The sequence below is a fragment of the Nomascus leucogenys genome, chromosome 11 (genome assembly GCF_006542625.1).
Source record: "Nomascus leucogenys isolate Asia chromosome 11, Asia_NLE_v1, whole genome shotgun sequence".
NCBI lineage: Eukaryota > Metazoa > Chordata > Mammalia > Primates > Hylobatidae > Nomascus > Nomascus leucogenys.
In genome coordinates, this window is record NC_044391.1 from 54,544,120 (window position 1) to 54,566,839 (window position 22,720).

Sequence of the window (22,720 nt, forward strand, 5' to 3'; positions counted from 1 at the left end):
AGGCTGAGGCAGGAGAATGGTGTGAACCTGGGAGGCAGAGCTTGCAGTAAGCCCAGATCACGCCACTGCACTCCAGCCTGGGCAACAGAGCAAGACTCCATCTCAAAAAAAAAAAAAAAAAAAAAAAGAAGTTACTATACTAGGCTGTTAGGACCTTCTTAACTTCAGGAAATACAACTTGACTATAAAGTTTCTCATTTCTGACCAGGTGCGACGGCTCACACCTGTAATCCCAACACTTTGGGAGGCCAAGGCAGGTGGATCTCTTTAGCCCAGAAAGTTGACACCAGCCTGGGAAACATGGCAAAACCCCGCCTCTACAAAAAATAGGATCACTGAGTAATCCCTGAGATCACACCACTGCACTCCAGCCTGGGCGACAGAGTGAGAGACTGTCTCAAAAAAAAAAAATTGGTTTCTCATTTCCACTTTCTTTCCCAGATGTTAACTGTTAGCAGATCCTGATTCTTCTGTATCTAGTAATCAGCCCCTTCACTGAACTCCAATCTTTCTGAATGCACACTGGGGCTTCTGTGGCCTCTGAGGAGTTTACATTGGTTACATATCGACATATTAAGAGCTTGGTACAGGGTTGAAGGGAATGTTGGAGGTACATGAAAAGGCTGCCTCCTGAAGGGGAAGATTTTGAGTATATTGTAAGCTTTCTGCTCTCAAGCATATTCTCTACAGACATTTTAAGCTACAAAGTAGCTTCTGATTAGGACAGCCATAATTACATATTAGGACAATAAATGAAAACTAGGACTGTCCCAGGCTAACTAAAACATAACAGTTAGTTTACAGATAGCTATGTAGGAATTCCAAGAAAAATAAACTCAGTTTGGGTTGTCAGAATGGTTTGGAGGAAATTAAAGGGCTACAATTTAGAAATGGGAAAGTTACAAGTAAACATAGAGGCAAGAATCCTGAAATGAACATGTGAAAATACACCTAGAAGGAATATGTTAGAATGGGAATACATGTGGCTAACATCTAAAACTGGGCTTTAGAACTAAAGGAGTTAAGACATTTTTATAGAATTCAGTCTTTTGGTCTCCATAAACAATGAGGCCGGCCGGGTACAGTGGCTCACACTTGTAATCCCACCAACTTGGGAGGCTGAGGCAGGCAGGTCACAAGGTCAGGAGATCCAGACCATCCTGGCTAACACAGTGAAACCCTGTTTCTACTAAAAATAACAAAAAAAAGGCCGGCGCGGTGGCTCATGCCTGTAATCCCAGCAGTTTGGGAGGCCGAGGCAGGTGGATCACGAGGTCGGGGTTCGAGACCAGCCTGACCAACATGGTGAAACCCCGTCTCTACTAAAAACACAAAAATTGGCTGGGATGCCGGGCACGGTGGCTCACGCTTGTAATCCCAGCACTTTGGGAGGCCGAGACTGGCGGATCACGAGGTCAGGACATCGAGACTACAGTGAAACCTCGTCTCTACTAAAAATACAAAAAATTAGCCGGGCGTGGTGGCAGGCACCTGTAGTCCCAGCTACTCGGAGAGGCTGAGGCAGGAGAATGGCGTGAACCCGGGAGGCGGATCTTGCAGTGAGCCGAGATTGCGCCACTGCACTCCAGCCTGGGCGACAGAGCGAGACTCTGTCTCAAAAAAAAAAAATTGGCTGGGCGCGGTGGCAGGCGCCTGTAATCCCAGCTACTCAGGAGGCTGAGGCAGGAGAATTGCTTGAACCCGGGAGGCAGAGATTGCAGTGAGCAGAGGTTGCAGTGAGCCGAGATCGCACCACTACACTTCATCCTGGGTAACAGAGCAAGACTCCATCTCAAAAAAAAAAAAAAAAAAAAAAAATTAGCTGGGCGTGGTGGCATTCGTCTGTAGTCCCAGCTACTTGGGAGGCTGAGGCAGGAGAATCGCTTGAACCCGGGAGGTAGAGGTTGCAGTGAGCCGAGATGGCACCACTGCACTCCAGCCTGGGCAACAAAGCAAGACTCCCATCTCAAAAAAAAAAAAACAGAGGCCAAGGAGGGTGGCTTCTGCCTGAAATCCCAACATTTTTGGAGTACAGGCAGGAAGATCCTTTGAGCCCACGAGTTCAAAACCAGCTTGGGCAACATACAGAGACCTTGCCTCTACAAAAACTAAAAATACTAGCTAGGTGTGATGGTCCCAGCTACTAAGGAGGCTGAGGTAGGAGGATCACTTGAGCCTGCTCCCTTGACCCTGGGTGGTCAAGGCTACAGTGAGCCATGATCGCGCCACTACATTCCAACCTGGGCCACAAGATGCCATCCCCCCCCAAAAAAAAAAGGCATTATTTTAGTAGATGTGAATGAAAGCTGAGGACTAAGGAGTTTATGACTTTCTCAAAGCCACTAAAAACAGCAGGGCCTTTTGTTTCCCCCAGCTAGGAAGTAGTAGGCTGTATTGTGGGAGCGCAAATAGAAATCTGAAGATTGGCTCAGAATGAAGACCTTTCATCTCATTTCAAAACAGTTGATTATTTGATGAACAAAATCTCATGAGAAAAAAGATAGGTGCCCTCTCGGCTTTCGGCTCAGAGGAGGCCAAGGTGCAACTTTCTTCGGTCGTCCCGAATCCGGGTTCATCCGACACCAGCCGCCTCCATAATGCCACCGAAGTTCGACCCCAACGAGATCAAAGTCGTATACCTGAGGCCCACCAGAGGTGAAGTCGGTGCCACTTCTGCCCTGGCCCCCAAGATCGGCCCCCTGGGTCTGTCTCCAAAAAAGGTTGGTGATGACATTGCCAAGGCAACAGGTGACTGGAAGGGCCTGAGGATTACAGTGAAACTGACCATTCAGAACAGACAGGCCCAGATTGAGGTGGTGCCTTCTGCCTCTGCCCTGATCATCAAAGCCCTCAAGGAACCACCAAGAGACAGAAAGAAACAGAAAAACATTAAACACAGTGGGAATATCACTTTTGATGAGATCGTCAACATTGCTCGACAGATGCGGCACCGATCCTTAGCCAGAGAACTCTCTGGAACCATTAAAGAGATCTTGGGGACTGCCCAGTCTGTGGGCTGTAATGTTGATGGCTGCCACCCTCATGACATCATAGATGACATCAACAGTGGTGCTGTGGAATGCCCAGCCAGTTAAGCACAAAGGAAAATATTTAAATAAAGGATTGTTTGACAACTGGTGGAAAAAAAAAAAAAAAAGATAGGTGCCTAACAGCCAATCTGAGTCAATCCAATAATTATTTCAGGAAGAAATTTAGATTCTCATTCCCAATTTTTTTAAAAACAACTATCTTATTCAAGACCCTTTTTGCATCACTGCAGTAGTGTTAACTACTTCCCACCTCAAGAATCTCACAACATCAGTTCCCCCTTTTCTTCTGCCATTAATTCCTACCTCTCAGTCTTTCTTATTTATTTATTTAATTTTTTGAGATGCAGACTCGCTCTGTCACTCAGGCTGGAATGCAGTGGCACAATCTCAGCTCACTGCAACGTCCACCTCCCAGGTTCAAGCAATTCTGCCTCAGCCTCCCAAGTAGCTGAGATTACAGGCCCACACCACACGCCCAGCAAATTTTTGTATTTTTTTTTTTTTTTTTTTTTTTTATGGATCAGTGATAATAACTCAATCCTCTATTTGACAAAGAAGAGGGAGAAGGAAGAGGAAGAAAAAGAAAGTGGGATAAAGGATCAGAAAGGGAGGAAAATCGAAAAAATTAGAGTATGACTCCAGGGTAGACCTGTTTTGTTGTCACTGAGTTGGTTGGTTGGTTTGTCTGTTGTATTTTTCATGTTTCGCCAAGTTGGCCAGACTGGTCTCGAACTCCTAGCCCGAAGTGATCAACCCGCCTCGCCCCCCAGAGTGCCGGGACCACAGGCGTGAGCCACCACGACCAGCCCCCACATTGCTTCTGGCCTCCATGGTAGACCTCCCAGACGGAGCGGCTGGGTAGAGGCGCTCCTCACTTCTTCCCAGACACGGAGCAGCCGGGCAGAGGCGCTCCTCACTTCCCAGACGGGGCGGCCAGGCAGAGACGCCCCTCACTTCTTCCCAGACGATAGGTGGCCGGGCAGAGGCGCCCTCACTTCCCAGACAATGGGTGGCCGGGCAGAGGCGCTCCTCACTTCCCAGACGATGGGTGGCCGGGCAGGGGCCCACTGCCGGAGGCGCTCCTCACTTCCCAGACGGGGCGGCCGGCAGAGGGCGGAGGAGGGCGCTCCTCACTGGCGGGGCAGAGGTGGGTGGCCGGGCAGAGGCGCTCCTCACTTCGACCTTCCCAGACGATGGGGGGGGGCTAGGTCCCCGGGGCCGAGGCGCCCCTCCCACGGTTCCCACCCCCACCCAGACGGTGGGTGGCCGGGCAGAGGCGCTCCTCACTTCCCAGACGGGGTGGCCGGGCAGAGGCGCTCCTCACTTCCCAGACGGGGTGGCCGGGCAGAGGCGCTCCTCACTTCCCAGACGTGGGTGGCCGGGCAGAGGCGCTCCTCACTTCCCAGAGTGGGTGGCCGGGCAGAGGCGCTCCTCACTTCCCAGACGGGGCGGCCGGGCAGAGGCGCTCCTCACTTCCCAGACGATGGGTGGCCGGGCAGAGGCGCTCCTCACTTCCCAGACGGGTGGCCGGGCAGAGCGCTCCTCACTTCCCAGACGGGGCGGCCGGGCAGAGGCGCTCCTCACTTCCCAGAGGGGCGGCCGGGCAGAGGCGCTCCTCACTTCCCAGACGTGGGTGGCCGGGCAGAGGCGCTCCTCACTTCCCAGACGTGGGTGGCCGGGCAGAGGCGCTCCTCACTTCCCAGACGGGGTGGCCGGGCAGAGGCGCTCCTCACTTCCCAGACGGGGTGGCCGGGCAGATCCTCACTTCCCAGAACGGGGCGGCCGGGCAGAGGCGCTCCTCACTTCCCAGACGGGGGCGGCCAGGCAGAGGCGCTCCTCACTTCTCCCAGACGATTGGGCGGGCGCGGGCAGAGGCGCTCCTCACTTTCCCAGACGGGGCGGGCCGGGCAGAGGCGCTCACTCACCTCTTCCCCAGACGGATTGGGTGGGCCGGGCAGGGCCTCCTATGGCTGGCCTCGCTCCCACTTCCCAGACGGGGCAGGGGCCGGGCAGAGGCGCTCCTCACTTCCCAGGGGCCCGGGGTGCGGGGGCCGGGCAGAGGCGCTCCTCTGGCACTTCCCTCCTAGGACGGGGGGCGTGGCCGGGGCCAAGAGGCGCTCCCTTTCACTTCCTCCCAGACGGGGCGGGAGATGCGTTCCTCACTCCGCGGCGATAGGGGGGGCGGGGGGGGGGGGGGGGGCCAGAGGCGCTCCCCTCACACTTCCCAGACGTGGGTGGCCCGGGGGCCAGAAGGGCGCTCCTCACTCACGTTCCCAGACGATGGGGGGCGGGGGGTGGGCGCGCCCCCCCCCCCGGGGGCACTGAAGAGGCTGCTCAGACTCCCACTTCCCAGACGGGGGGCGGGCCCCCCCCCCAGCCCGGGCAGGGAGGGCCGGCGCTCCTGCACCCTCTCTCCCTCCCAGACCCCGGGGGGTTGGGAGGGGCGGCGGGCGGGCGCAGGGCTCCTCCTCCTCCACTTCACCCCAGACGATGGGGTGGCGGGCAGAGGCGCTCCTCCTTCCCAGACGGTGGGTGGCGGGCCGAGGCCTCCTCACTCCAGACGGGGGGGCCGGGCCAGAGGCGCTCCTCACTTCCCAACGGGGTGGCCGGGCGAGGCCTCCTCACTTCCCAGACGGTGGCCGGGGCAAGGCCTCCTCACTTCCCAGACGGGGGTGCCGGCAGAGGCGCTCCTCACTCCCAGACGAGGGTGGCCGGGCAGAAGGCCTCCTCCACTTCCCAGACGGGGCGGTCCGGGCAGGGGAGGGGGGCGGGAGAGCGCTCCTCACTTCCCAGGACGGGCGACCTCCTCCTCCCCGGGTGCCCAGGGCGCTCCTCACCTTCCAGACGATGGGGTGGCCGGGCAGAGGTCTCTCCTCACTCCCAGACGGTGGGGCCGGGCAGAGGCGCTCCCACCTCCACTCCCCCCTCCCCCAGACGGGCGGCCGGGCAGAGGCGCTCCTTTCCCCATCCACTTCACTCCCAGGACGGGGGGCGGTCCTCCCGGGGGGGGCAGAGGCGTCTCCCTGGGGGCACTTCCTTCCCGGACGGGCGTGGCGGGAGAGGCGCTCCTCCACTTCCCAGACGGTGGTGGCCGGGCAGAGGCGCTCCACTCCCAGACGGGGGTGGCCGGGCAGAGGGCGCTCCTCACTTCCCAGACGGTGGGTGGCCGGCAGAGGCGCTCCTCACTTCCCAACGGGGGCCGGGCAGAGGCGCTCCTCACTCCCGACGGGGGCGCCGGGCAGAGCGCTCCTCACCTCCCAGACGTGGGTGCGGACCGGCCGCAGAGGCCGCTCCTCACTTCCTCCCGACGGGGCGGCCGGGCAGAGGCGCTCCTCACTTCCCACGGGCGCCGGGCGACCCTTTCTCCCGGACGGGGGGCCGGGCAGGAGGCGCTCCTCACTTCCCCGGACGGGGGCCGGGGCATGAGGCGCTCCCTCACTTCCCAGACGGGGTGGGCCGGGCAGAGGCGCTCCTCACTTCCCAGAGGGGTGCCGGCAGAGGCGTCTCACTCCCGATGGCCGGGCAGAGGCGCTCCTCACTTCCCAGGACGGGGCGGCCGGGCAGGGCGCTCCTCACTTCCCAGCGTGGGTGGCCGGCAGGGCGCTCCTCACTCCAGACAGGGTGCCGGCGGGCTCCCTCACTTCCCGACGGGGCGCCGGGCAAGCGCTCCTCACTTCCCAGACGGGGTGGCCGGGGCGGGAGGCGCTCCTACCCAGACGGGGCGCGGCGCAGAGGCGCTTCCTCAACTTCCCCCGGTGGAGACGGGGCGGCCAGGGCCTCCTCACTTCTCCGACCGGCCGGAAGCGGGGGCGGGCAGAGGGGTCCTCACTTCCAGACGGGGTGGCCGGGCAGAGGCGCTCCTCACTTCCCAGACGGTGGGGTGGCCGGGCAGAGGCGCTCCTCACTTCCCAGACGGTTTGGGGGGGTGGCCGGGCAGAGGCGCTCCTCACTTCCCAGACGGGGGGGCCGGGGCGGAGGCGCTCCTCACCTTCCCAGACGATGGGTGGGCCGGGGCAGAGGTGCTCCTCACTTTCCCAGAGGGGCGGAGGAGGCGCTCCTCACTTCCCGAGGGCGGCCGGGCAGAGGCGCTCCTCACTTCTTCCCAGACGGGGTGGCCGGGCAGAGGCGCTCCTCACTTCCCCAGGACGGGGCGGGGCAGCGCTCCTCCTTCCCGACGGGGCCCCGAGCGCTCCTCACTTTCCCCGACGGGCCCGGGCAGAGGCCCCTCTCCCCCGCCCCCCTCTCCCCTCGCCCGGCCGGCCGCTCCTCCTTCCCCGCGGGGGGCCGGGCAGAGGCGCTCCTCACTTCCCAGACGGGGCGGCCGGGCAGAGGCGCTCCTCACTTCCCAGACGGGGTGGCCGGGCAGAGGCGCTCCTCACCTCCCGACGGGCGGGCAGAGGCGCTCCTCACTTCCCAGACGGGGTGGCCGGGCAGAGGCGCTCCTCACTTCCCAGACGGGGCGGCCGGGCAGAGGCGCTCCCTTCACTTCTCCCAGGACGGGGTGGCCGGGCAGAGGCGCTCCTCACTCCCAGACGGGGTGGCCGGGCAGAGGCGCTCCTCATCCCAGACGATGGGGGCCGGGGCAGAGCGCTCCTCATTCCAGACGGGGCGGCCGGGCAGAGCCTCCCACTTCCCAGACGGGCGCGGGGCCAGAGGTGCTCCTCCACCCCAGACGAGGTGGCCAGGCAACCTCCTCACTTCCCGACGGGGGGCCGGGCAGAGGCGCTCCTCACTTCCCCAGACTGGGGGGCCGGGCAGAGGCGCTCCTCACTCCCAGACGGGGCGGCCGGGCAGAGGCGCTCCTCACTTCCCAGACGGGGGGCCGGGCAGAGGCGCTCCTCACTTCCCTGCCCTCCCACTTCCGGGGGCCCGCAGAGGCGCCCCACTTCCCGCGGGCGGCGGGCAGAGGCGCTCCTCACTTTCCCAGACGGCGGGCGGGCAGAGGCGCCTCCTCCTCCCCCCCACCTCCCAGACGGGGCGCCGGGCAGAGGCGCCCTCCTCGGGGGGGGGGCGCACTTTCCCTCCTTTCAGACGGGCGGCCGGGCCGGGGCGGGCCGATGGCGCGCTCCTCACCTTCCCAGACGGGGCGGCCGGGCAGAGGCGCTCCTCACTTCCCAGACCGGCGGGGTGGCGGGGGCCGGGAGAGGCGCTCCTCACTTTCCGGATGGGGCGGCCGGGCCAGAGGCGCTCCTCACTTCTTCCGGACGGGGCGGGGGCAGAGGCGCTCCTCACTCCCAGACGGGGTGGCCGGGCAGAGGCGCTCCTCACTCTTCCCGGACGGGGCGCCGGGCAGAGGCGCCTCCTCACTTCCTCCCGGACGGGCGGCCGGGCAGAGGTGCTCCTCACCTCCCAGACGATAGGTGGCCAGCAGAGGCGCTCCTCACTTCCCAGACGGGGGTGGGGGGGTCCCCTTCCCCTTGCGCGGCAGCGCCTCACAGATGCCGGCCCTCCCACTTTCCCAGACGAGATGGGGTGGCCGGGCAAGGCGCTCCTCACTTCCCCAGATGGGGCGGCCGGGCAGAGGCGCTCCTCACTTTCCCCGGACCGGGGGCGGACCGGGGGCCAGAGGCGCCTCCCTGCGCAACTTCCTTCCCAGACGGGGGGCCGGGCAGAGGCGCTCCTCACTTCTTCCCGGACGGGGGCGGGCCGGGCAGAGGCGCTCCTCACTTCCTCCGGACGGGGCGGCCGGGCAGAGGCGCTCCTCACTGTCCTCCCGGACGGGGCGGCCGGGCAGAGGCGCTCCTCACTTCCTCGCCCGGACGGGGCGGCCCCGGGCGAGAGGTGCTCCTCACCTCCCAGACGATAGGTGGCCAGGCAGAGGCGCTCCTCACTTCCCAGACGTGGGTGGCCGGGCAGAGGCGCTCCTTCACTTCCCAGACAATGGGTGGCCGGGCAGAGGCGCTCCTCACTTCCCAGATCGGGGCGGGCCCGGGGCCAGAGGCGCTCCTCACTTCCCAGACGGGGCGGCCGGGCAGAGGCGCTCCTCACTTCCCAGACGGGGTGGCCGGGCAGAGGCGCTCCTCACTTCTTCCCGGAGGGCGGCCGGGCAGAGGCGCTCCTCACTTCTTCCCGGACGGGGCGGCCGGGCAGAGGCGCTCCTCACTTCCCAGACGGGGTGGCCGGGCAGAGGCGCTCCTCACTTCTTCCCGGACGGGGTGGCCGGGCAGAGGCGCTCCTCACTTCTTCCCGGACGGGGCGGCCGGGCAGAGGCGCTCCTCACTTCTTCCCGGACGGGGCGGCCGGGCAGAGGCGCTCCCCACCTCCCAGACGGGGCGGTGGCCGGGCAGGGGCTCGGGAGGCTGAGGCGGGCAGAGCACTCGGCGTCAGGAGCTGGTAAGCAGCGTGGCCAACATGGCGACCGCGCGCCTGCAGCCAAATGAGAAAAAGCAGGCAGCGGTGGCGCGCGGCGGCAGTCCCAGGCAGTCCGCAGCGCGGGCAGCAGCGAGCTAAGTAGTTTGCAGCCTGGGCCACAGAGGGAAAGAAGAAAGAAAGAAAAGAAAGAAAGAAAGAAAGGAAAGAAAAGAAAGAAAGAAAGAAAGAAAGAGAGAGAGAGAGAGAGAGAGAGAGAAAAGCAAGCAAGCAAGCAAGCAAGCAAATTTTTGTATTTTTAATAGAGACAAGGCTTCACCATGTTGTCCAGGCTGGTCTCAAACTCCTGACCTCAAGTGATCCTCCTGCCTCGGCCTCCCAAAGTGCTGGGATTATAGGCCTGAGCTACCCCAATGGGGCTTCCTCTCAGTCTTTTGCTTCACTACAATTGAAATGCAGATAACTTCCTCTATTACTAGAATAATTAAATTTTTGGTTCTTGGAGTCAAGCAGAGTGGCTCATGCCTGGTTCAAAACGACCCTGGCCGACATGACAAAACCCCATCTCTACCAAGAAATACAAAAATTAGCTGAACATGTTGGTGCACACCTGTAGTCCCAGCTACTTGGGAGGCTGAGGCACAAGAATTGCTTGAACCTGGGAGGCGGAGGTTACAGTGAGCCAAGATCACACCACTGCACTGCAGCCTGGGTGACAGAAAAAATAAAAATAAAAAACTATTAGATGACACCAAAAGCAAGAAAACAGGCAACAAAAGAAAAAAAGATAAATTGGACTTCATCAAAATTTAAAACTTGTGTATGAAAGAACAAAACAGTAAGAAAGACAGCCCATGGAATTAGAGGAAATATTTGCAAATGATGTATCTGATAAGGGGATAATATCCAGAATATATAAAGAACTCCTACAACTCAACAAAAACTCTGATTCAAAATGGGAAAGGGCCATGAAGACATTTATCCAAAGAAGATAGATAAATGTCCAATAGCACATGAAAAGGTGCTAGGGCCGGGAGCAGTGGCTCACACCTGTAATTTCAGCACTTTGGGAGGCTGAGGCAGGCGGATCATTTGAGGTCAGGAGTTCGAGAACAACCTGACCAACAAGGAGAAACCCCATCTCTACTAAAAATACAAAATTAGCCAGGCATGGGCCGGGCGCGGTGGCTCACGCTTGTAATCCTAGCACTTTGGGAGGCCGAGGCGGGTGGATCACGAGGTCAGGAGATCAAGACCACAGTGAAACCCCATCTCTACTAAAAATACAAAAAATTAGCTGGGCGTGGTGGCGGGCACCTGTAGTCCCAGCTACTCGGAGAGGCTGAGGCAGGAGAATGGCGTGAACCCAGGAGGCGGAGCTTGCAGTGAGCCGAGATCGCGCCACTGCACTCCAGCCTGGGTGACAGAGCAAGACTCCGTTTAAAAAAAAAAAAAAAATTAGCCAGGCATGGTGGCCTATGCCTATAATCCCAGCTACTCGGGAGGCTGAGGCAGGAGAATGGCTTGAACCTGGGAGGCGGAAGTGGCGGTGAGCCAAGATCACACTATTGCACTCCAGCCAGGGCAACAAGAGCAAAACTTCATCTCAAAAAAAGGAGAAAAGGCCAGGTGCGGTGGCTCATGCCTATAATCCCAGCACTTTGGGAGGCCGAGGTGGGCGGATCACCTGAGGTTGGGAGTTCGAGACCAGCCTGACCAACATGGAGAAACCCCATCTCTACTAAAAAAAATTAGCCGGGTGTGGTGGCGCATGTCTGTAATCCCAGCTACCAGGGAGGCTGTGGCAGGAGAATCGCTTGAACCCAGGAAGCAGACGTTGCGATGAGTCGAGATCATGCCATTGCACTCCAGTCTGGGCAACAAGAGCGAAACTGCGCCTAAAAAAAAAAAAAAAAAAGAAAAAAATGTAATTTAAAAAAAAATGAGAAGTCACCTCAACCCATTAAGCTACTTATCAAAAAAAAAAAAGTGTTAGCAAGGATGTGAAGAAATTGGAACACTTGTGCACTGTTGGTGGGAATGTTAAATGGTGTAGCCACTATGGAATGGTGTGGCAGATCCTCAAAAAATTAAAAACAGATTTACCATATGATCCCGCAATTCCACTTCTGGTTTTAAACCCAAAAGAATTACAATCAGGGACTCAGTGTTACAACCATACTCATAGCAGCATTATTCACAATAGACAAAGGCAGCAGAAACCCAAGTGTCCATCAACAGTTGAATGGTTAAATAAGATGTGGTATATAGCAACAGGAGAATATTATTTGGCCGGGCGCAGTGGCTCATGCCTGTAATCCCAGCACTTTGGGAAGCCAGGATCGCTTGGCCTGGGAGTATAAAGGATCATTTGAGCTCAGGACTTTTGAGACTAGCCTGGGCAAAATAGCGAATCTCAGCACTTTGGGAGGCCGAGGCGGGCAGATCACCTGAGGTCAGGAGTTCGAGACCTGCCTGGCCAATGTAGTGACACCCCTTCTCTACTAGAAATACAATTAGCCAAGTGTGGTGGCACATGTCTGTAGTCCCAGCTACTCAGGAGTCTGAGGTAGTAGAATCACTTGAACTTGGGAGGCAGAGGTTGCAGTGAGCCAAGATCACACCACTGTACTCACTCCAGCTGGGGAGACAGAGTTAGACTACATCTCAAAAAAAAAAAAAAAAAAAAAAAGGCGAAACACTGTCTCTACAAAAAAAACACACACACCAGACGCGGGGGCTCACGCCTATAATCCCAGCACTTTGGAGACCAAGGCGGGTGGATCACCTGAGGTCAGGAGTTCAAGACCAGCCTGGCCGACACGATGAAACCCTGGTCACTACTAAAAATACAAAAATGAGCCAGGCATGGTTGTGGACGTCTATAATCCCACTACTTGGGAAGCTGAGGCAGAAGAATCACTTAAACCCAGGAGGCAGAGGTTGCAGTGAGCCAAGATCATGCCATTGCACTCCACCCTGGGCAACAAGAGCGAAACTCCATCTAAAACACACACACACACACACACAAAATTACAAAACTAGCCGGGCATGGTGGGACGTCCCAGCTACTAGGGAGGCGGAGGTGGGAGGATCCCTTGATCCTGGGAGGCAGAGGTTGTAGTGAGCCATGATCACAATCACTACACTCCACCCTGGGTGACAAAGTGAGATCCTGTGTCAAAAAAATATATAAGACTGGGCATGGTGGCTCACGCCTGTAATCCCAACACTTTGGCAGGCCGAGGCAGGCAGATCACCTGAGGTCAGGAATTCAAGACCAGCCTGGCCAACATGGTGAAACCCTGTCTCTATAAAAATACAAAACAAAATTAGCCAGGTGGCTGAGGCACAAGAATCACTTCAACCTGGGAGGTGGACGTTGCAGTGAGCTGACACGGCGCCACTGCACTCCAGCCTGGGTGACAGAGCGAGACTCTGTCTCAAAAAAAAAAAAAAAAAAAAAATTAGCCAGGTGTGGTTGCCTATACCCCTATCCCAGCTACTTTGGAGGCTGAGGCAGGAGAGTCCTTTGATCCCAGGAGGCTGAGGTTGCAGTGAGCCAGCATCATGCCATTGCACTCCAGCCTGGATGACAAGAACAAAACTCTGAAACTCCATCTCAAAAAAAAACTGTGTGTGTGTGTGTGTGTGTGTATGTATAAAATATTATTTTATATATGTATATATTTATATATATATTATTCAGCCTTAAAAAGGAAAGAAATTCTGTCACATGCTGAAACATAAATTGTTGACATTATGCCAAATGAAATGAGCCATCCACAAAAGGGCAAATATTGTATGATTCCTCTTTTTTTGAGATGGAATCTCCCTCTGTCACACAGGCTGGAGTGCAGTGGCGCAATCTCAGCTCACCGCAACCTCTGCCTCCCAGGTTCAAGAGATTCACCTCCCGAGTAGCTGGGACTACAGACCTGTGCCACCATGTCCAGCTAATTTTTGCATTTTTAGTAGAGATGGGGCTTCACCATGTTGGCCAGGCTGGTCTCAAACTCCTGACCTCAGGTGATCCGCCCACCTCGGCCTCCCAAAGTGCTGGGATTACAGGCATGAGCCACCATGCCCGGCCCCTGAATGTTTTCTTAAATGAATACTTACTAATCTTCCAGACATCACCTTTTGTCGGAACTCAAGAGTTATAAATGGCCCTCACCATACCGATGCTTTCTAACTGAGCTCCTATCTACCCTGAACACAAGAGATCCTAATAGTTAGGCAGGAATATCATTGCCCTTATTCATCCTGAAGAAGTTACAGAAGGCTGGGCGCAGTGGCTCATGCCTACAATCTCACCACTTTGGAAAGCCAAGGTGGGTGGATCACCTGAGGTCAGGAGTTTGAGACCACCCTGGCCAACACGGAGAATCCCCATCTCTACTGAAAATATAAAAATGAGCCGGATGTAGTGGCACATGCTTGTAATCCCAGCTACTTGGGAGGCTGAGGCAGGAGAATTACTTGAACCCAGGAGGCGGAGGTTGGAGTGAGCCAAGATCATGCCACTGGACTCAAGCCTGGGCAACAGAGCAAGACTGCTTAAAATTAAAAGAAAAGAAAAAAAGGCCAGGCACGGTGGCTCACGCCTGTAATCCCAGCACTTTGGGAAGCCAAGGTGGGTGGATCACAAAGTCAGTAGTTCAAGACCAGCCTGGCCAACATAGTGAAAGCCCGTGTCTACTAAAAATACAAAAAAATTAGCTAGGCATGGTCGGGGGCACCTGTAATCCCCGATACTCAGGAGGCTGAGGCAGGAGAATTGCTTCAACCCAGGAGGTGGAGGTTGCAGTGAGCGGAGATTGCGCCACTGCACTCCAGCCTGGGTGACAGAGTGAGACTCCGTCTCAAAAAAAAAAAAAAAAAGATTAAGAGTTCTCTTATAAAAGGGATGGGGTAAATGTCAGAGGTGTTTAAACCAGGCCAGGCGCATTGGCTCATGCTTGTAATCCGTTCATGCCTGTAATCCCAGCACTTTGGGAGGTCCAGGCAAATGGATCACCTGAGGTCAAAAGTTAGAGAGCAGCCTGGCCAACATAGCAAAACCCTGTCTCTACTAAAAATACAAACATTAGCCAGTTGTGGTAGCGCACGCCTGTAATCCCAGCTACTCCGGAGGCTGAGGCAGGAGAATCGCTGGAACCCAGGAGGCTGAGGTTGCAATGAGCCGAGATCACCCCACTGCACTCCAGCCCGGGAGACAGAGTGAGACTCCATCTCGAAAAACAAAAAAACAAAAGAAACAGGTTGCCGTAAAGGAGCCGGCTAAATCCCATCAAAACCAAGATGGCTACCAGAGTGACTTCTGGTCGTCCTCACCGCTACACTCCCACCAGCCTGACCAACATGGTAAAACACCTTCTCTACAAAAATACAACAATTAGCCGGACATGATGGCAGATGCCTGTAATCCCAGCTACTCAGGAGGCTGATGAGGGAGAATCTCTTGAACCCGGGAGGTGGAGGTTGCAGTGAGCTGAGATCACACCATTGCACTCCAGCCTGGGCGACAGAGCAGGATCTCCATCTCAAAAAAACAAACAGGCCAGGCACGGTGGCTCATGTCTGTAATCCCAGCACTTTGGGAGGCTGAGGCAGGTGGATCACCTGAGGTCAGGAGTTCGAGACCAGCCTGACCAACACGGAGAAACCCCGTCTCTACTAAAAATACAAAAAAAAAAAAAATTTGGCCAGGCATGGTGGCGCATGCCTGTAATCCCAGCTACTCTGAAAGCTGAGGTAGGAGAATTGCTTGAACGCTTGAACCGGGGAGGTGGAAGTTGCAGTAAGCCGAGATCCCACCATTGCACTCCAGCCTGGGCAACAAAAGCAAAACTCCATCTCAAAAAAAAAAAAAAAAAAAGGTGAGGCGCGGTGGTTTACGCCTATAATCCCACCGCTTTGGGAGGCTGAGGCGGGCAGATCATGAGGTCAGGAGTTCAAGACCAGCCCAGCCAATATGGTGAAACCCCGCCTCTACTAAAAAAAAAAAAAAAAAAAAAATCAGCCAGGCTTGGTGGTGCATGCCTGTAGTTCCAGCTACTCTGGAGGCTGAGGCAGAAGAATCGCTTGAACCCGGGAGGCAGAGGTTGCAGTGAGCTGAGATTGTGCCACGGCACTCCAACCTGGGTGACAAAGCGAGACTCCTCAAAAAAACAACAAAAAAAAATTAGCCAGACGTCGTGGCATGCTCCTGTAGTGCGGCTACTAGGGAGGCTGAGGCAGAAGAACTGCTTGAACCAGGGAGGCAGAGGTTGCAGTCAGCCGAGATCCTGCCACTGCACTCCAGCCTGGGCAACAGAGCAAGACTCCATCTCAAAAAAAAAAAAAAAAAAAAAAATTAGACTCTCAGTTAATCTTTTCAGGATTGGATGGACCTGGTAGGAGAAAGATCTAGTTATGTTCGTACACATTATTTACAGATGAAAATTTTCCCCCACGAAAGATGGCTTGGCAGGGACTTTATTTATTTATTTATTTTTTAGAGGAAGTCTCTCTCTGTTGCCCAGGCTTGAGTGCAGTGGCGCGATCTCAGCTCACTGCAACCTCCGCTTCCTGGGTTAAAGCAATTCTTCTGCCTCAGCCTCCTGAGTAGCTGGGATTACAGGCGCACACCACCACACCTGGCTAATTTTTGTATTTTTAGTAGAGACGGGGTGTCACCATGTTAGTCAGGCTGATCTCGAGCTCCTGACCTCGGGATCTGCCCACCTCAGCCTCCCAAAGTGCTGGGATTACAGGCGTGAGCCACCACACCAAGCCTTATTTATTTATTTTTATTTTTTGAGACAGAGTCTCACTCTTGCCCAGGCTAGAGTGCAGTGGCTCAATCTTGGTTTATTGCAAGCTCTGCCTCCTGGGTTCACGCCATTCTCCTGCCTCAGCCTCCCGAGTAGCTGGGACTACTGGAGCCTGCCACCACACCTGGCTCATTTTTTTTTTTTTTTTTTTTTTTTTTGTATTTTTAGTAGAGACAGGGTTTCACCATGTTAGCAAGGATGGTCTCAATTTCCTGACCTCGTGATCTGCCCGCCTCGGCCTCCCAAAGTGGTGGGATTACAGGCGTGAGCCACAGCACCTGGCCTATTTATTTATATTTAATTTAATTATTTTTATAGAGACAGAGTCTGGCTTTGTTGCTCAGGCTGGTCTCTAACTCCTGACTTCAAGCAATACTCCTGCCTCTGCCTCCCAGTACTGGGATTACAGGCAAGAGCCACTGTGCCCACCATTTCAAAATATAGCAAGGAAACATATTTTGGGGTAAAATATTTTGATTTCCTTTTTTATCTCTCATGTGATGTTATACTAGCATCAGGTTGGAATTTTGCTAGTCTCTTTTGTCCTTTTTCCGCCCCCCCCGCCCCGCCGCTTTTTTTTTGGGAGAGTCTCACTCTGTTGCCCAGGCTAAAGTGCAGTGGTTCGATTTCAGCTCACGACAACCTGGGTCTCCCGGGTTCAAGAGATTCTCCTGCCTCAGCCTCCTGAGTAGCTGGGATTACAGGTGTGCACTACCACGCCCAGCTGATTTTTGTATTTTTAGTAGAGACAGGGTTTCACCATGTTGGCCAGGCTGGTCTCAAACCCCTGATCGGCCTGCCTCGACCTCCCAAAGAGCTAGGATTACAGGCTTGAGCCACCACACCCCGCCTCGTTTGTCAGTCTTAAAATCTCTTGTTTTATTTTATTCATTTTATTTATTTTATTTATTTATTTATTTATTTTTAGACAGTTTCGCTCTTGTTGCCCAGGCTGGAGTGCAATGGCATCATTTCGGCTCACTGCAACCTCCACCTCCTAGGTTCAAGTGATTATCCTGCCTCAGCCTCCCAAAGTAGCTGGGACTACAGGTGCCTGCCACCAGTGGGCCCAGCTAATTTTTTTTGTTTTTTTTTTTTTTTTTTTTTTTTTTGAGACAGAGTCTTTCTCTGTCCCCCAGGCTGGAGTGCGGTGACGCGATCTCAGCTCACCGCAACCTCCACCTCCTGGGTTCACGCCATTCTCCTGCCTCAGCCTCCCGAGTAGCTGGGACCACAGGCGCCCGCCAGCACGCCCGGCTAATTTTTCTGTATTTTTTAGTAGAGACGGGGTTTCACTATGTTAGCCAGGATGGTCTCGATCTCCTGACCTCGTGATCCACCCGCCTCGGCCTCCCAAAGTGCTGGGATTACAGGCTTGAGCCACCGCGCCGGCCTTTTTTGTATTTTTAGTTGAGACGGGGTTTCACCATGTTGGCCAGACTGGTCTTGAACTCCTGACCTCAGGTAATCCACCCGCCTCAGCCTCCCAAAGTGCTGGAATTATTTATTTTATTTTTTTGAGACAGACTCTCACTCTGTCCCTTGGGATGGAGTGCAGTGGTAGGATCTTGACTCACTGCAACCTCCATCTCCCAGGTTCAAGCAATTCTCCTGCCTCAGCCTCCTAAGTAGCTGGGATTACAGACACACGCCACCACAGCCCGCTAACATTTGTATTTTTAGTAGAGCTGGGGTTTCGCTATGTTGGCCAGGCTGGTCTCGAACTCTTTTTGTTGTTGTTGTTGTTGTTTCTGTTTTTCTGAGATGGAGTTTCGCTCTTGTTGCCCAGGCTGGCGTGAGGTAGTGTGATCGATCTTTGTTCACTGCAACCTCCGCCTCCCAGATTCAAGCGATTCTTCTGTCTCAGCCTCCCAAGTAGCTGGGATTACAGACATGCACTACCACACCCAGCTAATTTTTATTTTTTATTTTTATTTTTTTGTATTTTTAGTACAGACGGGGTTTCATCATGTTGGCCAGGCTGGTCTCGAACTCCTGACCTCAGGTGATCCACCTGACTCGGCCTCCCAAAGTGCTGGGATTACAAGCATGAGCCATGGTGCCCAGCCAAGATCTCTGTTTTAATGTTAATGCTGGTCAGTTGTGCCAGAACTCTAAAGGGAAGAGAGTATAATGAGGCATATCCAATGCCTCCCATTCCCCACATTACCTGAACTAATTTTTCAGGAGTTTGGGGGTCCTCTTGGCCAAATGGGGATCCATTCAGTCAGTTGGGGGACTTAAAATTTTATCTTTTTATTTATTTATTTATTTAGACAGAGTTTCGCTCTTGTTGCCAAGCCTGGAGTTCAGTGGCCCAATCTCGGCTCACCGCAACCTCTGCCTCTCGGGTTCAAGTGATTCTCCTGTCTCAGCCTCTGGAGTAGCTGGGACTACAGGCGCACGCCACCACACCAGGCTAATTTTTGTATTTTTAGTAGAGATGGGGTTTCACCATGTTGGCCAGGATGGTCTCGATCTCTTGACCTCATGATCCACCTGCCTCGGCCTCCCAAAGTGCTGGGATGACAGGCGTGAGCCACCATGCCCGGTCTAAAATTTTATTTTCTACAGTTCTAACACCCAGAAGTGAGATTGCTGGATTTTTGATTTCTGAATTAAGCACAAAGTTTCCTGACCTGTGTCCCAAGAGTTGCCTTTACAGTCCCACTGATTTGTTGATCTAGTTCTTAGAAATCTTAATTAAGACCAGGTGCGATGGCTCACACCTACAATCCCAGTACTTTGGGATGCCAAGGAGGGTGGATCACCTGAGGTCAGGGGTTTGAGACCAGCCTGCCCAACATGGTGAAATCCCCGTCTCTACTAAAAATACAAACATTAGCTGGGTGTGGTGGCGGGTGCCTGTAATCCCAGCTACTTGGGAGGCCGAGGCTGGAGAATCGCTTGAATCCAGGAGGCAGAGGTTGCAGTGACCGGAGACCGCGAATTACACTCCAGCCTGGGCAACAGAGCAAGACTCCGTCTCAAAAAAAAAAAAAAAGAAAAAGAAATATTCATTAAATTAGATATTTTTCTGCCTTTTCATTTGGTATAAATCTGGCTTAATGAAGCAGACACTGCCTACATGCATTTAATGACTCTAAGAAAGCAGCAACTCCCAAAGGACACAAATTAAGGATGAAAGTTGCTGACTGCTCTTGGCCAACTGTATGATGGAGAGTTGTGTCAGGAAGTGAAGAAATTTCCTCTTTTGTTATTTAAAAGGGAGACTAAGAGACTGTGGTTAGCAATTCATAATAGGCTGTGTCTCCAGCCCATGAGAGTCACTTGGGGCCGGCGCAGTGGCTCATGCCTGTAATAGCAGCACTTTTGGAGGCTGAGGCAGGTGGATCACTTGAGGTCAGAAGCTTGAGACCAGCCTGGCCAATATGGTGAATCCTTATCTCTACTAAAAAAACAAAAATTAGCAGAGCCTGGTGTCAGGCACCTGTAATCTCAACTACTCCGAAGGCTGAGGCAAGAGGATCGCTTGAAGCCGGGAGGCAGAGGTTGCAGCAAGCCGAGATTGCGTCATTGCACACCCGCCTGGGCGACAAAGCAAAACTCCACCTCAAAAAAAAAAAAAAAAAAAAGGTGGGGGGCAGTGGCTCACGCCTGTAATCCCAGCACTTTGGGAGGCCGAGGCGGGTGGATCATGAGGTCAGGAGATTGAGACCATCCTGGCTAGCACGGTGAAACCCCGTCTCTACTAAAAACACAAAAAATTAGCCAGGCTTGGTGGTGGGTGCCTGTGGTCCCAGCTGCTCGGGAGGCTGAGACAGGAGAATGGTATGAACCCGGGAGGCGGAGCTTGCAGTTGAGCCAATAGCCTGCCACTGCACTCCAGCCTGGGCGACACAGCGAGACTACATCTCAAAAAAAAAAAAAAGAATCATTTGTGACCTTGATTTACCAGGCGTGGTGGCGCACCCCTGTAATCCCAGCTACTCAGGAGGCTGAGGCAGGAGAATCACTTGAACCCGGGAGGCGGAGGTTGCAGTGAGCCAAGATCGGCCATTGAACTCCAGCCTGGGCAACAAGAGCGAAACTCCTTTTCAAAAAAAAAAAAAAAATTAGCCAGGTGTGATGACGCCCGCCTGTAGACCCAGCTACTTGGGAGGCTGGGGTGGGAGGATCACTCAAGCCCAGAGGTCAAGGCTATGGTGAGCAAAAATCATGCCACTGCACTCCAGCCTGGGTGACAGAGTGAAACCCTGTCTCAAAAAGATAAAATAAATAAGGCCAGGTGCAGTGGCTCACCTCTGTAATCCCAGCACTTTGGGAGGCCGAGGCAGGTGGATCACCTTAGGCCAGGAGTTCGAGACCAACTTGGCCAACATGATGAAACCCTGTCTCTACTAAAAACACAAAAATTAGCCAGGTGTGGTGGTGTGCACCTGTACTCACAGCTACTTGGGAGGTTGAGGTGGGAGAATCGCTTGAACCCAGGAGGTGGAGGTTGCAGTGAGCCAAGATGGCACCACTGCACTCCATCCTGGGTGACAGAGTGAGACCCTGTCTCAAAAAATAAATAAATAACAAAAAAAGAAACAGAAGACAGCCTTTTCAAGAAAAAGGAATGGCTAGTCAACTATGTCAAACACTTCTGTCAGAGGCCTTTGAAACAGAGCAACTCCATCTTGAATAGGAGCAGGGTAAAATGAGGCTGAGACCTCCTGGGCTGCATTCCCAGGATGTCAGGCATTCTATGTCACAGGATGAAATAGGAGGTTGGCCCAAGGTACAGGTCACAAAGACTTCGCTGATAAAACCAGCATGTGGTAAAGAAGCCAGCCAAAACCCACCAAAACCAAGATGGCGACGAAAAGTGACCCCCCCCCCACCACCCCGTCATCCTCACTGCTCATTATATATGCTTATAATTCACTAGCATGCCAAAAGACACTCCCACCAGCACCATGAAGGTTTACAGATGTCATGGCAAAGTCAGGAAGTTAACCAATAAGTCTAAAAAGGGGAGGAGCCTTCAGTTCGGGGAATTGCCATGCCTTTCCCAGAAAGCTCATAAATAGTCCACCCCGGCCGGGCGCGGTGGCTCACGCTTGTAATCCCAGCACTTTGGGAGGCCGAGGCGGGCGGATCACGAGGTCAGGAGATCGAGACCACGGTGAAACCCCGTCTCTACTAAAAATACAAAAAAATTAGCCGGGCGTGGTGGTGGGCGCCTGTAGTCCCAGCTACTCGGAGAGGCTGAGGCAGGAGAATGGCGTGAACCCGGGAGGCGGAGCTTGCAGTGAGCCGAGATTGCGCCACTGCACTCCAGCCTGGGCGACAGAGCGAGACTCCGTCTCAAAAAAAAAAATAAATAAAAAATAAATAAATAAATAAATAGTCCACCCCTTATTTAGCATATAATCAATAAATAATCATAAAAGTAGTCAACCAGTAGCCCTCGGGGCTGCTCTGGCTATGAAGTAGCCATTCTTTTATTTCTTTATTTCCTAATAAACTTGCTTTCACTTTACCATATGGACGTGTCCGAATTCTTTCTTGCTTGAGGCTCAAGAACCCTCTCTTGGGGTCTGAATAGGGATCCCTCTGTTGTAACACTTCAAAGAGATCAAGAACAGGTTGAGTGCAGTGGCTCATGCCTGTAATCCCAGCACTTTGGGACGCCAAGGCGAGTGGATCACTTGAGGTCAGGAGTTCGAGACCAGCCTGGCCAACATGGTGAAACCTAGTCTCTACTAAAAATACAACAATTAGCTGAGCATGGTGGCACACACCTGTAATCCCATCTACACAGGAGGCTGAGACAGAAGAATCACTTGAACCCAGAACCCAGGAGGCAGAGGATGCAGTGAACCACTGTATTCCAGCCTGGGTGACAAGAGCTAAACTCTGTCTCAAAAAAAAAGAACAGAGACTGAAAAAAAAGGCCCTTTTTTTTGTGTGTGTGACACAGCATCTCTGTCACCCAAGCTAGAGTACATGGCATGATCTCAGCTCATTTCCACCTTGACCTCCTGGGCTCAAGTGATCCACCCACCTCAGCCTCCTAAGTAGCTAGGACTACACCATACACGGCTAATTGTTTTTGTTTTTGTTTTTTTGTGAGACAGAGTCTCACTCTGTTGCCCAGGCTGGAGTGCAGTGGTGCGATCTCAGCTCACTGTAACCTCCGCCTCCTGATTTCAAGCGATTCTCCTGCCTCAGCCTCCCAAGTAGCTGGGATTACAGATGCAAGTCACCATGCCCAGCTAATTTATTTACTTATTTATTTTTTGAGACGGAGTCTCACTCTGTTGCCCAGGCTGGAGTGCTAGAGTGCAGTGGCACGATCTCGGCTCACTGCAACCTCTGCCTCCCAGGTTCAAGCAATTCTCCTGTCTCAGCCTCCTGAGTAGCTGGGACTACAGGCACCCGCCACCATGCCCATCTAATTTTGTGTGGTTTTTTTGAGATGTCGTCTTTCTCTGTCCCCCAGGCTGGAGTGCAGTGGCGCAATCTCGGCTCACTGCAAGCTCCGCCTCCCGGGTTCACGCCATTCTCCTGCCTCAGCCTCCTGAGTAGCTGGGA

The 22,720-nt window shown here is 54.3% G+C and overlaps 1 long non-coding RNA gene and 1 pseudogene across 2 annotated transcripts; one reads left to right on the forward strand and one right to left on the reverse strand.

Annotated features, from left to right (window-relative positions):
- The first annotated feature begins 2,532 nt into the window (after window positions 1–2,532).
- On the forward strand, window positions 2,533–3,157 carry LOC100580739 (annotated as a pseudogene). The gene has a single exon (XR_001116484.2). The product of XR_001116484.2 is annotated as a 60S ribosomal protein L12 pseudogene (transcript).
- Window positions 3,158–8,761: 5,604 nt separating this feature from the next.
- LOC115837251 lies at window positions 8,762–9,086 on the reverse strand. Its single transcript, XR_004032285.1, has 2 exons — window positions 9,002–9,086; window positions 8,762–8,800 (listed from the first exon to the last, which is right to left on the reverse strand). It is a non-coding gene; the product is annotated as an uncharacterized LOC115837251 (long non-coding RNA).
- Window positions 9,087–22,720: the final 13,634 nt, after the last annotated feature.